The 20511-nt window shown below is 44.8% G+C and overlaps 1 pseudogene; it reads right to left on the bottom strand.

Moving 5' to 3' along the window:
- Positions 1-533: 533 nt before the first annotated feature.
- On the bottom strand, positions 534-651 carry LOC126238578 (5S ribosomal RNA; annotated as a pseudogene).
- Between the last annotated feature and the right edge of the window lie 19860 nt (positions 652-20511).

Below are 20511 nucleotides of genomic sequence, written 5' to 3'. Positions count from 1 at the left end.
TTCCAGTGTTTGGTTGTACGTTGAGATAAGTGGGAAATTGTCAGGCAAATTGTTACTGGAGGGATGTTAGCTCCCTACTAGGTTTGAAGGTGGTTTACCTACAAATGTAACTCAGAAATGTGCCATGAAATGAAAACACACTTCCTACACAATTTTTAGATACAGGAGTCGTATTAATAATGCGATCTGACTGCAAAATTTATAGTATATTACTCACACAGGAAAGGCTTGCTTTGCGCAGGGACTTATAATGAACATTGTACAAGGAAAATAATTTACAAGAACACAATTGGTTGTAGAGAACGTCTAACTAAACTTAACTTAATTCCTCCCGAACAGGCCATGAAGGCCCAAGGGCACCGACCGACCGCCGTGTCATCCTAAGCTAACAAGCGAGACTGGATGTGGATATGGAGGGGCATGTGGTCAGAACACCGCTCTCCCGGCCGTATGTCAGTTTCTGAGTCCGGAGCCCCTACTTCTCAATCAAGTAGCTCCTCAGTTTGCCTCACAAGGGCTGAGTGAACCCCGCTTACCAACAGCGCTCGGCAGACCGGATGGTCACCCATCCAGGTGCTAGCCCAGCCCGACAGCGCTTAACTTCGGTGATCTGACGGGAACCGGTTTTTCCACTGCGGCAAGGCCGTTGACCAGAACTTCTAACACTGCATGATAAATGTGTAAGCAACAGGGTTCACAGTTTCTTGATGTGAAATATGTTTGTGGAACCACGCTCTTATTATAACTCACAGGACATGAAATAATCACACTGAATACCCTGTCCAGTCACATTAATGTGAACAGGTGTCAAAAGCAAGAATAATCACCTTTTGCACCACTGAGAGACAAGCAGGAAGAGAGTCAATGAATCTCTGGAAGGTACTCAAGGGACGTGGAGCACTGCTGAGTCCCATGACCAGCTGTACATAGCGTGCACAGCCCGATCGAGATAGTCCCACATATTCTCGACTGAGTATAAATCCGGCGTATGGGAGTATGGCAACCACACCTTGGTGCTCTTCGGAGAACGCACGTATACTGCAAGCTGTGTGACATGTTGCATTGTCCTACTGGTAGATGCCATAGTGCTGAGGAAATCCAAACAGGATTTAGTGGTGGAGATGGTCACCAAAAATGACGAGGTCACCCAGGGAATGCAACAAAAATATTTCCCAGACCACAACGCCTCCTCCTAAGGCCTGGACCCTTCTGATGATGGTTGCAGGGTGTTCGCTTTCACACTAATGGAGCATAATTCGTGATTCATCTGGAAAGGTCACCTCAGTGGACGTCCAGTTGCGCTACTGGAGTGCAGTCTCCAGCCTTCGTTGCCGATGAAGAGCAGACAGCATGGGTGCATGCTGCACAGGGCCCTACACAGCAACGTTCGCTAAACGGTCATTGATGAGACGCTGTTGACAGCCCCGTGGTTCATGTGGATGGTCAGTTCCACGTCTATTCGTTCGTCCACATTTCCGCAGCCGTCGTTCACCCGTGCCATCTACGACCTGTGGCGCACCACAGCTACCCTGGCGCCAGTTTTGGACAGCACCATTTTGCCACACACGGTATACTTTAACTACGGCGGCAAGCGAGCATTTTACAAACTTTGCCGTCTCGAAAATGCTTCCACCCTTGACCCGAAAGCCAAGGATCTTGTCCTCCAGGCATCAGATAAATCGCTTTGTTTGCGCAACGTGACAACGAGTGCAGTCTTTCAGGTGTCCCCCCGACACGCTTAATATACCCTCCACTGCTAGTGGTGCCACTTGACGTCCCTGAGTGGTTATTGCATGTTGACGTCGAACATAGGTGGTGACATAAGTGTAGAGATTAGCGACTCTGCCAGCTGTGTCAAACTACGTCACCTACCTTTTATCCTAAAAAATTATGCAGGGGAAAGCAAGAACAATGTTCACCGTGATTGGCTCTGGTTTTGAGAGTGATGGTATTAAGAATTTTAGAAAATTACTAGCAGGGCTCTCGGCAATTGCTAAAAGTAAATCGGCGTAAACTCGTCTGAATATGGAGGCGGTAACAAGGTACGGCAAGAAAAAGGAATAAAACTGAGATAGTGTTAATACTTTCATCCTTGTTTACCTCCTCTGCATTACTGCAGATGACGTGTCACTGAGCACATTCGTACTGTGCATGCAGTACACGTGAGGTGCCTAGTTGTTTCCACTGCCCTGTGTGGAATACATAAGTTCTTGTACACTTCACTAACCTGCTGTCTTCATGATGATGATGTCCCCAGCGCAGAAAACAGCACGCAGGTCGTGGATTCTTTTTGTTGAGGCTGAAATTAACTTCGCAAGGAACTGCTGCTACGAATAAACTATAACTCATTTGGGATGCCACTCGCGTTTTTATCCATATAGACACGAGAAACTATTCTTGATAACAACGTATTGAACATATCTTTCCACAGTCATTATGTCTGGCTAAAATAACATGAAATACATCCTGCCACAGACAACATGTCTGTCTACTGGAACGGTCAGAACTGGAGAGCCGGACTGCCCGAGACACTTCGCACGCCAAGCCAGCAAGACGTGACCCGAACGCCACCGAAGTGTATCGGCAGTAATATCGTCAGTCTTTTGTTTTAGTAATATTTTGATTTTAATAATTTTGAAATGACTGATATACAGCTGGCTGTTGAGAGATGTTTATTTAAAAAATGAAGTAATTTGGATGAAAGGTTTAATTAATAATAGCAACTAAAGTTTAACGTTTTGGTGCCCTACCGCCGAACACAGCAGCCAATCACAGAGCAGCAGCATCATGCAGGCATTCTGTCTCACGGGAATGGTACCGAATCTAATATCTGTCACCGGTACCTCATCCCACATTGCGTCATCTCTATGCTTCTTGCATCTCCACTGCCCTGGGAATAGCTTCCTGGAGCCTTATGTGATGGCTGAATAAGCCAGAAATATTACAAAGGAAAGCGGTTTATCTGAAAATTATTTAACACGTCCATGTAAGAAAAGAGGCAACGGAAAAAGTATTTGTAACGGAAAACATTGAATACAGCTTTATATAGAGTGTGGCGAATTTAAATACGTTATCATTGGATGAATTAATAGCAAACAGATTCTGTACCGCACATCGAAACCTGAACTCTTCACAAACGCACAAAAACCATGTCCCCACATGGGAAACGCTCTTTAAAGTGATAAAATTTTCAACGAAATTTATTTCTTTGGGGTTGGGTTGTTTGGGGGAAGAGACCAAACAGCGAGGTCATCGGTCTCATCGGATTAGGGAAGCATGGGGAAGGAAGGCGGCCGTGCCCTTTCAAAGGAACCATCCCGGCATTTGCCTGGAGCGATTTAGGGAAATCACGGAAAACCTAAATCAGGATGGCCGGACACGGGATTGAACCCTCGTCCTCCCGAATGCGAGGCCAGTGTGCTACCACTGACCCACCTACCTCGGTTTCATTTCTTTAAACTTCGCGATGCGAACCAAGAAAGATATTACGTGTGACCCACACGATCTCTGTGAATGATTAAGAAACCTTGCCGAAAATCTGCCCTATCTGCGCATAACGAAACTACCCAACGGAACGGCCATGCTCCAAACACCGAAATCTGCCAAAACTAGACTTCACTGCAGGCTCGCGAAAACTATTGTCTCTTCAAACAAGCTACCAAGGGTTCACAACGAGGCGAACTGAGACCTGACTGGTCCAGCAGAATGGAACTCGGATAGTTCATGAACGCTTTACGAAATGTGTAAGTCTACTCCCCGTTTCCGAGGTCCCTGTACTTTTATGCGGATTTTAGGCCAAGTAGAAATCCTTGGGTAACAGAAGAAATACTGAATTTAATTGATGAAAGGAGAAAATACAAAAATGCAGTAAGTGAAGCAGGCAAAAAGGAATACAAACTTCTCAAAAATGAGATCGACATGAAGTGCAAAATGGCGAAGCAGGGATGGCTAGAGGACAAATGTGAGGAGGTAGAGGCTTATCTCACGAGGGGTAAGATAGATACTGCCTACAGGAAAATTAAAGAGACCTGTAGAGGACAGAGAACCACATGCATGAATATCAAGAGCGCAGATGGAAACCCAGCTCTAAGCAAAGAAGGGAAAGCAGAAAGGTGGAAGGAGTATATAGAGGGTCTATACAGGGGCGATGTTCTTGAGGACAATATTATGGAAATGGAAGAGGAGGTAAATGAAGATGAAATGGGAGATACGATACTGCGTGAAGAGTTTGACAGAGCACTGAAAGACCTAAGTCGAAACAACGCCCCGGGAGTAGACAACATTCCATTAGAACTACTGACAGCCTTGGGAGAGGCAGGCCTAACAAAACTCTACCACCTGGTGAACAAGATGTATGAGACAGGCGAAATTCCCTCAGACTTCAAGAAGAATATATTAATTCCAATACCAAAGAAAGCAGGTGTTGACAGATGTGAAAATTGCCGAACTATCAGTTTAATAAGTCACAGCTACATAATACTAACGCGAATTCTTTACAGACGAATGGAAAAACTGGTAGAAGCTGACCTTGGGGAAGATCAGTTTGGATTCCGTAGAAATGTTGGAACACGTGAGGCAATACTGACCTTACAACTTATCTTAGAAGAAAGATTAAGAAAAGGCAAACCTACGTTTCTAGCATTTGTAGACCTAGATAAAGCTTTTGACAATGTTGACTGGAATACTCTCTTTCAAATTCTGGAGGTGGCGGGGGTAAAATACAGGGAGCGAAATGCTATTTACAATTTGTACAGAAACCAGATGGTAGTTATAAGAGTCGAGGGGCATGAAAGGGAAGCAGTGGTTGGGAAAGGAGTGAGACAGGGTTATAGCCTCTCCACGATGCTATTCAATCTGTATATTGAGCAAGCAGTAAAGGAAACAAAAGAAAAGTTCGGAGTAGGTATTATAATCCATGGAGAAGAAATAGAAACTTTGAGGTTCGCCGATGACATTGTAATTCTGTCAGAGACAGCAAGGGACTTGGAAGAGCAGTTGAACGGAATTGACAGTGTCTTGAAAGGAGGGTATAAGATGAACATCAACAAAAGCAAAACGAGGATAATGGAATGTAGTCGAATTAAATCGGCTGATGCTGAGGGAATTAGATTAGGAAATGAGACATTTAAAGTAGTAAAGGAGTTTTGCTATTTGGGGAGCAAAATAACTGATGATGGCCGAAGTAGAGAGGATACAAAATGTAGACTGGCAATGGCAAGGAAAGCGTTTCTGAAGAAGAAAAATTTGTTAACATCGAGTATTGATTTAAGTGTCAGGAAGTCGTTTCTGAAAGTATTTGTATGGAGTGTAGCCATGTATGGAAGTGAAACATGGACGATAAATAGTTCGGACAAAAAGAGAATAGAAGCTTTCGAAATGTGGTGCTTAAGAAGAATGCTGAATATTAGATGAGTAGATCACATAACTAATGAGGAGGTATTGAATAGAATTTGGGAGAAGAGGAGTTTGTGGCACAACTTGACCAGAAGAAGGGATCGGTTGGTAGGACATGTTCTGAGGCATCAAGGGATCACCAATTTGGTAGTGGAGGGCAGCGTGGAGGGTAAAAATCGTAGAGGGAGACCAAAAGATGAATACACTAAGCAGATTCAGAAGGATGTAGGCTGCAGTAGGTACTGGGAGATGAAGAAGCTTGCACAGGATAGAGTAGCATGAAGAGCTGCATCAAACCGGTCTCAGGACTGAAGACCACAACAAGAACAGGCCTAGTTTATCTTCTGGCTAAGGACAACCGTACCGGTAAGCAACACCGGGTCCATCTTAATCAAATTAAGTTTGGTTAGGCCGCTTGTTAGGTTACCTCCAGGTTGGTGTCTGAGGGGGGCTGGTTGAGCCGTGTTGCGGCTTTCGTTGGTGCCGCTGGTAGGTTGGCATCGTGTAATAGGGATAGTGGCGTCTCGTTTTCTTCTCGTGTTTACTGGAGCCACTACGTTTGCTAGCGTTGTCTGTCCTTGAGTGGCAGCGGCAGCGGTTATCGATATCTAGTATGGTGGTATTATTTTTGGAGGGACGTCAAATGTTTTCCGGGTGGAAGTGTGTCGGGGAGTTCAGAGGAGATGCCGGGACCACTGGGAGCACACTGGCACTGCCGGATCGAGGGGCTGTAGTTGCGAGAGCCACAACCTCGTTTGAGTTGAGTGAACAATAACCCAGTAGTGAAAGCTCCACTATTTTGAGATCACTTGTCTTAAGAAATTTTAATTAGACAAAATGCCTTAACATTGAAATGTCGATGATTGTTCTTTAAATATCTCTCGAAGAAGTTTAATTGCTTCTTAAAGAGTGGCTATCCAGGCCTTCATCCGTCCAACTGTTTTTTGAGTTATTACTATTGAGGCCGTCAGCCGACAAATAATCTGAATTTCTTGTCAGTAAGGGCTTCAACCTTGAACGCAATTGGTCTTAAGAATTTTTAATTAGGTATTGTCTCTTAATAGTGAAATTTTGATTATTGTCTTTTTTTTAAAATGTTTTAGTATCTCTTGAACAATTTTAACAGGTTCTTAAGAATTTGCTATCCAGACCTTCAGCTGTCAAATTGTTTATTGAGTTTTACTATTGGGTCCTTCAGACGACAAATAATTTGAATTTCTGGTCAATAAGGCTTTCAGCCGTGAGTGCAACTTGCTTAAGAATTATTTTTAATTAGTTGTTGAGTCTTAACAGTCAAATTTGATAATTGTTCCTTAGTGTTAACCTTATTTACAACTGTTTCCAAATAAAGTGTACATGATTAAAAAAAACTGAGCAGCCAATGGTAGCTGATTACGGTCCCGTCCGCACCGAATCCTGCCTTTCCCTAAGAACCAGGTCTCAGTGAGGTTGGCGGAACTTGAAAAAGATTTCTGGAAAGTTCTTCCAACTTAATTAGTAATGTCATATAAGGAGTGCATCACTAGCACAGGGAATTTTTCAGACAGATTGAAATATGAAATTGTTAAACCATTTCATAAGGAAGGTGATAAGGCAGACTTAAACAAGTATTATCCTATTTCCTTATTGATATGTTTTTCCAGAATACTCGAAAACGTAATGTACTCATGGGCAGTCGTACACTTATATTCAAACAATTTTTTTAGCATATTATAGTTTGGATCTCAGAAGTGTTGCACGACTGAGAATGCTGATTATACGTTCACTAATCACACAGTGCAATAAACAATAATACATAGCCACGTAGAATTTTTTTGATCTTTCCAAGGTGTTTGATTTTGTAAATCATGTTACTATCTTAGACAAACACTAGTTTTGTAGAATTGGTGGCTTTGTAGGCAGCTAGTTTATATCATAGATAACAAACATAACGCAAAAGTTAGTGCTGAATAATTGAGACAGTGTCGGAAAAGTAGAAAAGTTTAGTGATTTGAGGGAAAACAATCACAAAGGGAGTCGCGTAGGTCTCAGTCTTGGGTCCATTACTTTCCTTATACATTGAAGAGACAAAGAAACTGGTACACCTTCCTAATGTCGTGTAGGGCCACCGCGAGCACGCAGAAGTGGCATGGACTCGCCTAATTCTCAATAATGTTCATGTATGGGCAGTTTGGTGGCCATCGGAGGTGTTTAAACTCATAAGTGTGTTTTTGGAGCCATTCTGTAGCAATTCTGGACTTGTGGGATGTCGCATTGTCCGGCTGGAATTTTTAAAGTCTGTTGGAATGCACAATTGACACGAATGGATGCAAGAGATCACTCAGGATGCTTACGTACGCGTCTCCTGTCAGAGTCGTATCGGGGGTGAAGTGGCTATTCAAGAGGAGTAGTATATTTATTTATTTATTTTATTTATTTGGTGAATTTAAAAACACGCGTATGGTAATTATCCTCGGCGTATTTGTTCTTAAAAGAGCATGGACTCAAAAATTTATTTGGACCCTCACAACACTCGAAGAATACTCCTCTTACCATCACATTCAGGCTGTGGTAGTCGAATCCTGGCTCTCGGCGTAAGCTGAAAAGTAAAATCTTAAAACTAATGTTGCTCTCCACTGCGGCTCATTGCTGTGAAGAAATGTTTGTTAAATGTTGAAGCGAGCGATCTCTGCGCTTCCGCTATGATTTCGCTGTTTAGATCGAAGCGTAATATCGTCCGTTGCAGCAGCGGTCGCTATTATTGTGGAGCTATAAACGTCTTAAGAAAAATTAAACCAATCCAAAGAACATGACAGAGGGCTCACTGTACATTGAAATAACTCAAATAGAAACTTTAACGTAGTATAGTAAGAAGGTTAACAGCATAAAAGCTTACATTACTTTCGTGCAGCAAGATGTCTGCTTCTTAACACCAGGAACAAGCTAGGGAAGAGGAGGAGAAGGACAATCTAGGAGCGTTCTTCTCCCTTATTAACATCATAGAGATAATTACATTTTAAGAGTTTGCTCCTTGATACTAAGACTAAAATTTAATATTTACAATAAAACATAGATATTTTTCACCGTCTATGCGGTCGGTGGAACACATGATGTTCTTGTATATTTATTTCGTCGTATAATACTTCTCGTTCCAAGTTTTTTGTTTTAAATGTCTTTACGTCACAGTTGTCACTGGGACGGCACAAGGGTCCCATATCACTCCAACTGCACAACGCCCCGCCCCATTACAGAGCCTCAACCAGCTTGAATGTTCCCCTGCTGATATGCTGTGTCCACGGATTCATGGTTTGTCTCCATAGACGTACACATCCATCCTCTCGATACAATCTGAAATGAGACTCGTTAGACCGGGCAACATGTTTCCAGTCATCAGTAGTCCAATGTCGGTGTTGATGGGCGTTGACGAGGCGTAAAGTTTTGTGTCGTGCAGTCATCAAGAGCACACGAGTGGGCCTTCGGTTCCAAAAGCTGATATCAATATTGTTTCGTTGAATGGTTCACACGCTGACACTTGCTGATGGCCCAGCATTGAAATTTGTAGCAATTAGAGGAAGAGTTCCACTCCTGTCACGTTGAACGATTCTCGTCAGTCGTCGTTGGTCCCGTTCATGCAGGATCTTTTCCTGGAGCAGCGATATTGGAGATTGGATGTTTTACCGGATACCTGATATTCACAGTACACTCGTGAAATGGTCGTACAGGAAAATCCCCACTTCATCGCTCCGTCGTGCACCGACTATAACACCACGTTCAAAGTCAAATCTTTATAAGCTGCCAATGTAGCAGGAGTAACTGATCTAACAAGTGCGCCAGACTCTTCTCTTATATATGCGTTACCGATCGCAGCGCCGTATAATGCCTGTTTACATATATCGGTGTTTAAATACGCGAGCCTATACCAGTTTCTTTGGCTCTTCAATGTGTATGTGTGAATGACCTTCCGCTTTACATTCAACAAGCAAACCTGGTGCTTTTGCAGACGATAACAGTGTTATAATAAATCCCATTAGGCGAAAGCAACAGAGGGTTTTGCAAAAGATATTTTCCAAAGGATTATTAAGTGGTTCTCTGTAAATTGAGCCTGCCTATATTTATAAAAAGAAAAACGAGTTACATTCTGTTCTTTACAACAAATAGAGCCATACCAAGAGTTGAAGTAGCACCAATCAAAAGTCAGTAAAAAGGGCAAAATGCTCCAAAATTTTGAGTGTGGATACTGATAAAACTAGAGCTAGAAGAAGCATTTTACTGACCACTCAAACAATTAAGTGCAGCTAATTTTGCTCTTCATATAATTGCTAATCTTGGAAACAAACGTATCAACCTCGTAGTATGTTTGGCATGTTTCCTCAAAATAATTTTCTGGGATAACTCGTCACTTATAGAGAAAGTATTGGTTGGACGAAAGGCAGCAATAAGAATAATATGTGATGATCACCCACGGATATCATGTAGATATCTCATCGAGGAACTGGGCATTTTAAGTACTCCGTCACAATACGCGTATTCACTAACGAAATTAGACATAAGTAATCCATCACAATTTGATTAGAACAGTGATGCCCATACCTGCAAGACAAGAAGGGAAAATGGGTTTTATTATCCATTGTCGAAGTTGTCAATGGCTCAGGAAAAAAAACTGTTTGATCATTTTCCCAATAACATAACATGTTTGACAGGCATCGAAGCAGGTTTTAAACATAATTTAAAATTCTTTCTCCTGGAGAATTCCTTCTACTCCACTGATGAATTTCTACTTAAAATCTGGTAGCCAGTAAAAAAATGTACTTGTATGAGTGAAACTAAAAGTAATAATATGTTCAATAATGTTAACAATGATCATGTACACACGTTTTGTAAACTGACTTAGTTGGCGTCAATAAATTAATCGTTCAAACGATCTATGTAACATGTACCTAAGTAACTAACGCCTGCAAGCTTTATTACATACGGACTTGCCTCCGAGTGACTATTTTGTCGCCGGTTCGTTACACGGGCCACGACGGTGCTATGATTTCCCTCATCCATTCTATTCGTGTATGAGCTACATTTTCCGAGGGGCGATACCATAAACCTTCTTAACACCAACCTGTCTGGGCTGTGAAGAATCCCTACGGAACGAGCGAGGTGCCACAGTGTTTACCACACTGGAATCACATTCAGGAGGACGACGGTTCAAACCCACGTCCGGCGATCCTGATTAAGGCTTTCCGTGATTTCCCTAAATTGCTTTAGGCAAATGCCGGGATGGTTCCTTTGAAATGGCACGGTCGACTTCCTTCCCCATCCTTCAATAATCCGATGGAACTGTTGACCTCGCTGTTTGGTCCCCTCTCCACAAATCAACAAACCAACCAATCCCTACGGTATAGTGCAGTCTCAGTGTGTAGGCAGGGATTATGGGCGGCGTCACAGGTGGGGCATATCAGCACTTCCTGCAGCTGACCCTGCCTCCCTTGCTGGGAGATTTGGTACAACGGATAATGTTGCTATTACACTGCGGTGCTCCACCTCCACATCACGGCCCTCTTGTGTGTCGAGCTATAACACTGGCACAGATAAATCATGCCCACTTTCTTAGTATATATATATATATATATATATATATATATATATATATATATATATTATCGACATGTGCAACCATTCACGAAATAAAAGGGGTATTACATATTTCGACATGTGCAACGTTCACGAAATAAAAGGGGTATTACGTCTTACGTGAACGGTTGCACATGTCGAAATGCGATTCTCGGCAAATTTTAGAGCGTCGATGGGGTACGTGTTTTTTTGTTTGGTTAATGTTTTAAGCTGGTATCAACGGAAATAATAAAGCAAGTACTTTGGAACGTCATTTAAATATTGATCTTTGCAGTACTTAAGTGAGTACACATAACAAATTGAAGTACAACTATCTTTAAATAATTATTAAATGAATGAATGACTGTGGACTGGATACATAACTGCAGTTATCGTGTAGCGTTTTGTGACTGCAAGTGGTGTACTTACTCTGTGTTATTGTTAGCAAAAACTTTATGTGAACAGATTGGGCAATGCCACTCCCATCAATAAAGAAATACAGTCACTACAAAATACAGTCAGCCAATAGGCACTGAATCCTCTGGCCCTGTTCAAACCTGATAACTTTGTCCCCTGTGCACATAACAAATAAATTACATTGCCTTACCTCTAAAGTAGCAACGGTGGAACGCGATATATTCTGATCTCTCGTGAAAAAAATAAAATTATGCTAGCTACAGGCTCAGCGGTGTGCAATGATAGCCGTAATACTTTGAAATGTTCATGAAATTCAGTTGGCTGATAAATGAAAACATTCCATAAAAATGCAAACGTCTTTGAAAAACGTATAACCTGGACAGGGAAGCGGTACTGATTGTGGTGAATTATTAACATTGACTTTTTTAGTGAAATTGTATTCCAAGTTATGACTGGCTTTTCAAAACATCTTACAACTGAAATTACATCATTTTTACTAACTGATTCACGAATAGTGCGATTTATACAGCAAATATTATTTAACCTCACTAAATAAGCTTAAATACAAATCATCATATTACATAGACCTGTGTTAACATATCTTAGAAATATTCCAAATGCGAGATATATGAGTAACCTTTACATCAAGTCAGTTTACGTACATTCTGGGGTTACTCAACAATTACAAATTGTCAGCCAACTCATCTAGACTAACGCGCTGGCAAAACAAGGTCACGAATATTTAACATCTTTACGCTGCTTGCGTGAAGTCTTCTGCTTTCACATTCATACCTCCAACAATACATGTACGCGTACTTCCTGCATTATAATGTAACACTTGGTGGCTTCACAGAGCACACCACAAACACTGCCTACTCCATCCTCTTTCGCTCACAGACAGCTACCCACTACATTGCGCCAAGCTCTCTCTTACTCCAACGCTACAATCTCAGATCAGAAGCAGTATCTTTGGTTCTGCGGTCGTGCACAGTCAGCGATCCGCTTCATAAAGCCTATCAGACTTATATTGTTTATAACGTCCGCAGCTCGTGGTCTTGCGGTAGCGTTCTCGGTTCCCGCGCACGGGTTCGCGGGTTCGATTCACGGCGGGGTCAGGAATGCGATGACTGGGTGTTGTGTGTTCATCATCATTGACTCGCAAGTCGCCGAAGTGGCGTCAACAAAAAAGGACTTGCAATACGGCGGCCGAAATTCCCCGCATGGGGACTCCCGGCCAACAATGCCATACGATCATATCATTTCATTTCATTGTTTATAACATCATACTTTCAGTTTAGTTTACATTAGTACTATTATCATATTCGGGTGCCACGTACATGTGTACCACAGTAGACTCCTTTCAACGGCTTTTTTTTTTCAATGGGACCGTATACTTTTTATAACTGCATTCGACAGCTCTTGAGAAGACAATTACAGTGATACAGTGTTTGTTGGGGTTGAAATCTGACGTAAAAATTTCGAGGAATGTCCTAGAATGTGACAGCACTGTGGTCGGTGTGGTGTCACCGCTAGATACCACACTTGCTAGGTGGTAACTTAAATCGGCCGCGGTCCTGTAGTACATGTCGGACCCGCGTGTCGCCACTGTGTATTCGCAAACGTAGCGCCACCACAGGGCAGGTCACAAGACACGGACTTGACCTCGCCCCAGTTGTACGGACGAGATAGCTTGCGACTAGACCTACCAAGTATTCCTCTCAATTGCCGAGAGACAGATTAAATAGCCTTCAGCTAGTCCATCGCTACTACCTAGCAAGGCGCCATGTGTATCATTGCTAATTGCTTACTACTATGCAAGAGATGTATTTCAACAAGAACAAGACTACATTAAAGTTAAGTATATTAAAATCCCTCTTCTTTTCTTTATAGTTTTCATCCAGTCTCCTGTTTCAGAATTTACGCCCGTCTGCGTTAGTTTCGCGTGCACCTAGCCACTCATTGTGTCGAGACCTTAGGGAATCGACACAACAATATTTTGGCGCCGAGGAGTGGTGCCGCGCCCACGTTGCAGTCTTTGTGTTATACTTGCTCTAATTTGCTTGTGTCATGGCTTCGCCGCATTCTCCAGATGTACTGTCCGAATTTTTTCGCTTGCAGAATCAGCAGACGCAGGCGTTATTGGAAGCCCTTGGACAGCTCGTCCAGGGTCAACGTGCGCTGCAAACCGATGCGGCGGCAGCCGCTTCTTCGCTACCGCAGCCACACAACGCTGTCGCACCGCCATTTAGGCCCTTCGAGGCCACAACCGAAAGCTGGACTGAGTGGGCCAGCCAGTTCAACTTCCACCTCACAGCTTATGGAATTCAAGGTAAAGAGCGGCAGCCGTTTTTGCTTTCTTGTGTCGGTGTGTCTACCTACCGTGTGATAGTGAAATTGTTTCCCCGACGCGACGTAGCAACTCTGTCCTACGAAGAAATTTTGTCGGCTTTAGATGCCTATTTCAAAGAAACAGTAAATGTAGTTGCAAAACGGTATACGTTTTTTCGTACAAAACGTACGGCCGGTCAGACTAATAGGGAGTGGGTTGCAACTTTGCAAGGACTTACTAGAGACTGCGCGTTTGCCTGTGAATGTGGCCTCCCATATTCAGATACTATGGTGCGTGATGCAATTGCACAGAACGTTTCTGATGTTCGCATAAGGGAACAGATTTTGAAACTAATTAATCCCTCCCTGCAACAAGTGATAGACATATTGGACAGGCAAGACACACTTGACTTTGCTCAGGAATCATTTGAAACTTCGCCAGCAGTGTGTCACATTAATCGGCCCGCCCGGCCCGCTGCAAGGGACGCTAAGCGGCCCTCGCGCCCGACTTCGCTGCGGCCGCCTAGCTTGCAACCACGTGCGCCGCGTAAGCAAGCAAATGCAGTGAAATCTTGCCCGCGGTGTGCAACTAGACATTCGCGTGAAAATTGCCCGTCACGCCAAGCTATTTGCTTTTACTGTCAAAAGAAAGGACATGTACAAAGTGTTTGCCAGAAAAAGTTAAGATCAGACAATCACACAAATTCCAGGCCCTTTGCTTCGCGCCGGAATCGCACCCAGGACAATCAGGCTCGTGGACCTTCGCCCATGGACATTCATGTGGTTCATTCCCACCCGTCCAGTGACACTTTAGCTAACAGTGACTGTGTTCGTCCCACCCAAAGTGTGCGTCGACGTCGCCGGAAATTCCGTAAAGTTGCAAGTGCTTCTGGACCTGTATCAGTTCAAATTGCACGAGACAGTCGCTCTTGTCGTCAACAAGACAATAAACTTTTTGTGGACTTAGACTTTGCAGGACAAGTGATCCCATTCCAGCTCGATACCGGAGCTGCTGTTTCATTGCTCAATCACGACACGTACAAACAACTGGGCGCCCCGCCATTGCGTGCCGCAAATGTTACGTTAACTAGTTACTCAGGACAGCATATACCTGTGTTAGGACAGTGCAGCCTTCTTGCAACATACAAGGGACAGACACAACTTGTGTCATTTTATGTTCTTCGTTCCTCTAGTGCAGTGAACTTGTTTGGCTTAGATTTGTTTCAATTGTTTAATATGTCTATTGTAAATCAGGTCCTATCAGTGAATCAGACTGTGCCTTCCGCCAGTGTTTCTAGTCTTTGTGACGAATTTGCAGACATTTTTGCACCGGGCCTTGGTTGCGCTCAGAACTATGAAGCGCATTTGGTACTGAAAGACAACGCGCAACCGAAATTTTTCAGAGCGCGCGATGTTCCCCACGCATTGCGTGATGAGGTCGCACGAACATTGCACGATTTAGAATCTCAAGGTGTAATTGAACGTGTGCAGGCTTCTCTCTGGGCCTCACCCTTAGTAATTTTGCCAAAACCTTCCGGAAAATTGAGACTTTGCGTGGACTTCAAGGCAACTGTGAATCCACAACTTGTGACTGCTACTTTTCCTTTGCCCCGCCCGGAAGATCTTTTTGACAAACTGTGCCCGGGAAAATATTTTTCAAAATTGGACCTAGCAGATGCGTACTTGCAAATACCTGTGGACGAAGACTCCCAGCGCGTCTTGGTGGTAAACACGCATCTTGGCTTGTATCGCTTCAAAAGACTGCCATTCGGGTGTGCATCCGCCCCTGCTTTATTTCAGCAATAATTACAACCTATTTGTGCGTCGGTCCCTACTGCTGCGAACTATCTGGACGATATTGTGATCTCAGGAAAGACAGAAGCCGAACATTTGCAGAATCTCCGAACATTATTTCAGGTCTTGCGTCAGAATGGTCTTCGCTTGAGGAAGGACAAATGTGTGTTTTTTGCTCGTGACTTACCGTACCTGGGGCATGTCATAAATGCCCAAGGTATACATCCGAGTCCAGAGCACCTTCGTGCCATTCAGGACTTGCCGTCACCGCAGAACTTAAAACAGCTACAGAGTGTGCTGGGTAAGGTAAATTATTATCATAGGTTTGTGCGCAATGCTTCTTCCATTTCAGCTCCGCTTCATCGCTTACGCCGTAAAGGTGTTCCGTTCGTCTGGACGACGGAATGCGAACGCGCCTTTCGCCAGTTGAAATCGGCGTTACTTTCAAATAATTGCCTTACGCCATTCGATCCCCGAAAACCCCTTTTGTTGATGGTAGATGCATCGGATTTCGGGATCGGTGCTGTGCTTGCGCACAAGGATGGCTCGCATGATCGCCCTATTGCCTTTGCGTCCAAATTGCTCTCATCTGCGCAAAGAAATTATTCACAAATAGAGAAAGAAGCTTTAGCTCTCGTGTTTGGTGTTTCAAAGTTCCATGATTTCTTGTATGGTCGTCACTTTACCATAATCACGGACCACAAACCTTTGACATCGCTTTTTCATCCGAACAAGCCTGTACCTCCACGTACAGCGCAGAAATTCATTCGCTGGTCTCTTTTTCTCTCGCAGTACCGCTACGATATCTTGTATCGGTCCACTGCTAAGCACGGAAACGCTGATGCGTTGTCCCGTTTGCCTGTTGCTGAGGATAAAACATTCGATTCTTCCGAACTTGCTTGCATGTTCATTGATTCGGAAGCCGATGACGTGGTCGCATCGTTTCCGATTGATTTTCGTCGTGTAGCTACTGCCACAGCTGCTGACCCTGTCCTTGCTTCCGTTTTGCGTTTTGTTGCTTCGCAATGGCCCTTATCAAAGTCACGGATCGAGGATCTTTTGGTTCGCAGATTTTTTGCTCACAAGGAGAGACTTTTTGTACGACGTGGTGTTTTGTTGTTGCGTTCCGATAATGATCAATCCCGAGTCGTGGTCCCACGTTCGTTACAGTCCTCTGTCTTAAAGCTTCTTCACCAAGGACATTGGGGTATAGTGCGCACGAAACAACTTGCTCGTCAGCACTGTACTTGGTTCGGAATCGATGCTGCGATTACGAATATGTGCTCCTCTTGCGTGGCGTGTGCCGAACAACAATCCGCACCGCCGCGGAAATTCTTTGCTTGGCCGAAAGCCACTTCCCCTTGGCAACGATTGCACATCGATTTTGCTGGGCCGTTCTGGAATGCTCGATGGTTGGTTGTGGTCGATGCTTTCAGTAATTTTCCTTTTGTTGTCCGGATGTCTTCCACGACGTCTTCTGCCACAATCCAAGCCTTGTCTGCTATCTTTTGCATTGAAGGTCTTCCGCAGACTATTGTTTCCGACTATGGCCCACAATTCATGTCCGCAGAATTTCAGTCGTTCTGCAAGGCCAATGGTATTCAACATCTGACATCCGCGCCGTTTTCGCCTCAGTCAAACGGTGCCGCGGAACGATTGGTCCGGACTTTCAAGTCGCAGATGTTGAAGTTGAAAGAATCGCATTCTCGGGAGGACGCTTTGTTGCTCTTTTTGTCTTCGTATCGCTCTCAGCCCCGCGATGGTCGCTCGCCGGCTGAATTGCTCCATGGTCGATCTCATCGAACTCTGATGTCTTTGCTGCATCCGCCACATCAGGTTCCTGTGCAGCGGCAGACTCCTGCTTTTGCTCCTGGCGACGTTGTCTATTATCGCAACTATCGCGGTTCACAGCGTTGGCTCGCAGGGCGCATTCTTCGCTGCCTCGGCCGCGCGATGTATTTGGTTTTGGGGGCCTCTGGTGAGGTGCGTCGGCATCTCAATCAGCTGCGCCTCTGTCGTCGCCTGGGTTCTGCCGCTCCCCGTCTGCTTTCAGCGACGGAGCCGTCAGGTCAGCGCCCTGGGGACCCATCTACTGGCTCGCCTCATCCCCAGGTGTTACCGACGATGCCTTCCATTTTGCCTCATGGCGTCGCGCCGCCGCAGCCGCCGCCGGCGCCGCCAGCAGCGGACGCTTCGCTGCAGCCGCCTCGCGCCTCCCTGGGTCACGCGCCGCCGCTTGCTTCCCGTGACCAGTCGTCCTCCGCCATGGACCTCTTGCCCGCTCCGGACCAGATGTCGTCTTCGCCCGTCGGGTGCTCCGACCACAAGGAGGTCGACCCTTCTGTCTCATTACGTGCGCATACACCTCATGTTGACGTGCACCCTGGACTAGGTTTGCAGGCGTTTCCTAGCTCCCCTCGGACCGAATGGCCGGGTGCGGGTGGCACAGCCTCGCCTGTTGTTAGGCTCCCCACCTCATCGCATACGTCAACATGGGGTCCTCCCCACGGCGGGCGGAAGCCTTATCTCACGACCGTTCGCCGATTTGCGGGGGAGGAATGTGGTGTCACCGCTAGATACCACACTTGCTAGGTGGTAACTTAAATCGGCCGCGGTCCTGTAGTACATGTCGGACCCGCGTGTCGCCACTGTGTATTCGCAAACGTAGCGCCACCACAGGGCAGGTCACAAGACACGGACTTGACCTCGCCCCAGTTGTACGGACGAGATAGCTTGCGACTAGACCTACCAAGTATTCCTCTCAATTGCCGAGAGACAGATTAAATAGCCTTCAGCTAGTCCATCGCTACTACCTAGCAAGGCGCCATGTGTATCATTGCTAATTGCTTACTACTATGCAAGAGATGTATTTCAACAAGAACAAGACTACATTAAAGTTAAGTATATTAAAATCCCTCTTCTTTTCTTTATAGTTTTCATCCAGTCTCCTGTTTCAGAATTTACGCCCGTCTGCGTTAGTTTCGCGTGCACCTAGCCACTCATTGTGTCGAGACCTTAGGGAATCGACACAACAGTCGGAATCGGCATTATCGGTGCAAACACCGCGAAGTACGAGGTGCATTCAAGTTCTAAGGCCTCCGATTTTTTTTCTAATTAACTACTCACCCAAAATCGATGAAACTGGCGTTACTTCTCGACGTAATCGCCCTGCAGACGTACACATTTTTCACAACGCTGACGCCATGATTCCATGGCAGCGGCGAAGGCTTCTTTAGGAAAATCGCTGAGACAATAGCAGCACGGCTGGTGAATGTGCGGCCACGGAGAGTGTCTTTCATTGTTGGAAAAAGCCAAAAGTCACTAGGAGCCAGGTCAGGTGAGTAGGGAGCATGAGAAATCACTTCAAAGTTGTTATCACGAAGAAACTGTTGCGTAACGTTAGCTCGATGTGTGGGTGCGTTGTCTTGGTGAAACAGCACACGCGCAGCCCTTCCCGGACGTTTTTGTTGCAGTGCAGGAAGGAATTTGTTCTTGAAAACATTTTCGTAGGATGCACCTGTTACCGTAGTGCCCTTTGGAACGCAATGGGTAAGGATTACCCCCTCGCTGTCCCAGAACATGGACTCCATCATTTCTTCAGCACTGGCGGTTACCCGAAATTTTTTTGGTGGCGGTGAATCTGCGTGCTTCCATTGAGCTGACTGGCGCTTTATTTCTGGATTGAAAAATGGCATCCACGCGTCATCCATTGTCACAACCGACGAAAAGAAAGTCCCATTCATGCTGTCGTTGTGCGTGAACATTGCTTGGCAACATGCCACACGGGCAGCCATGTGGTTGTCCGTCAGCATTCGTGGCACCCACCTGGATGACACTTTTCGCATTTTCAGGTCGTCATGCAGGATTGTGTGCACAGAACCCACAGAAATGCCAACTCTGGAGGCGATCTGTTCAACAGTCATTCGGCGATCCCCCAAAACAATTCTCTCCACTTTCTCAATCATGTCGTCAGACTGGCTTGTGCGAGCCCGAGGTTGTTTTGGTTTGTTGTCACACGATGTTCTGCCTTCATTAAACTGTCGCACCCACGAACGCACTTTTGACACATCCATAAATCACCACATGTCTCCTTCAACTGTCGATGAATTTCAATTGGTTTCACACCACGCAAATTCAGAAAATGAATGATTGCACGCTTTTCAAGTAAGGAAAACGTCGCCATTTTAAGTATTTCAAACAGTTCTCATTCTCGCCGCTGGCGGTAAAATTCCATCTGCCGTACGGTGCTGCCATCTCTGGGACGTATTGACAATGAATGCGGCCTCATTTTAAAACAATGCGCATGTTTCTATCTCTTTCCAGTCTGGAGAAAAAAAATCGGAGGCCTTAGAACTTGAATGCACCTCGTAGAGCTCTCGTGCAATGCTGTGTCAGAATATCAACAAAGTTAAGTGTTTACTTGTCTGCCCTGTCGGCCGCTCATTTCTGCTCCAATATTCGTTGCGTGCAGATATGTGCACTAATGAGGACAAGAATTCTATATGGTGAATGTAAAACAAAAGCTGTAAAACTAGTACAGCGAAATAGGGCTGTCTATCTGGATCGCTAATGTCCGACGCACCAGGCAATTGCACTAATTATTAAGACCCCATTGCAGACAGGCTGCCTGAACGTCACAAAGTGGACAAGAAAGAAGGCTGAAACTGACAGACAACAGAAAGAAGCTTTTCTGGTTACGACACTAATGAATCCGCACAGTGGTAAGCGGCGTATTGCCAAGGAATGTGGAATCAGCCAGACGAGTGTCATTCGCATCCTGCATCAACAGAATTTCCATTCCTATCATCTGTCACTACATCAGTCACTGGACGACCGTGGTTTAAAAATGACATACAGAATTTTATCGATCTGCCTTTCAGCAACTGAGAAACGACCCTATGTTTCTCCAACATTGCTCTTTACCGATTTAGCTACGTTTATTAACCTCGCTAATGTACAGTTGCATAACATACACTACTGGGCAGCCGAAAATTCACA

This window comes from Schistocerca nitens, chromosome 2 (assembly GCF_023898315.1).
Source record: "Schistocerca nitens isolate TAMUIC-IGC-003100 chromosome 2, iqSchNite1.1, whole genome shotgun sequence".
NCBI classification, from domain to species: domain Eukaryota; kingdom Metazoa; phylum Arthropoda; class Insecta; order Orthoptera; family Acrididae; genus Schistocerca; species Schistocerca nitens.
The sequence above is the reverse complement of the archived record's forward strand: the minus strand, read 5'-3'. Positions and strand labels throughout refer to the sequence as shown.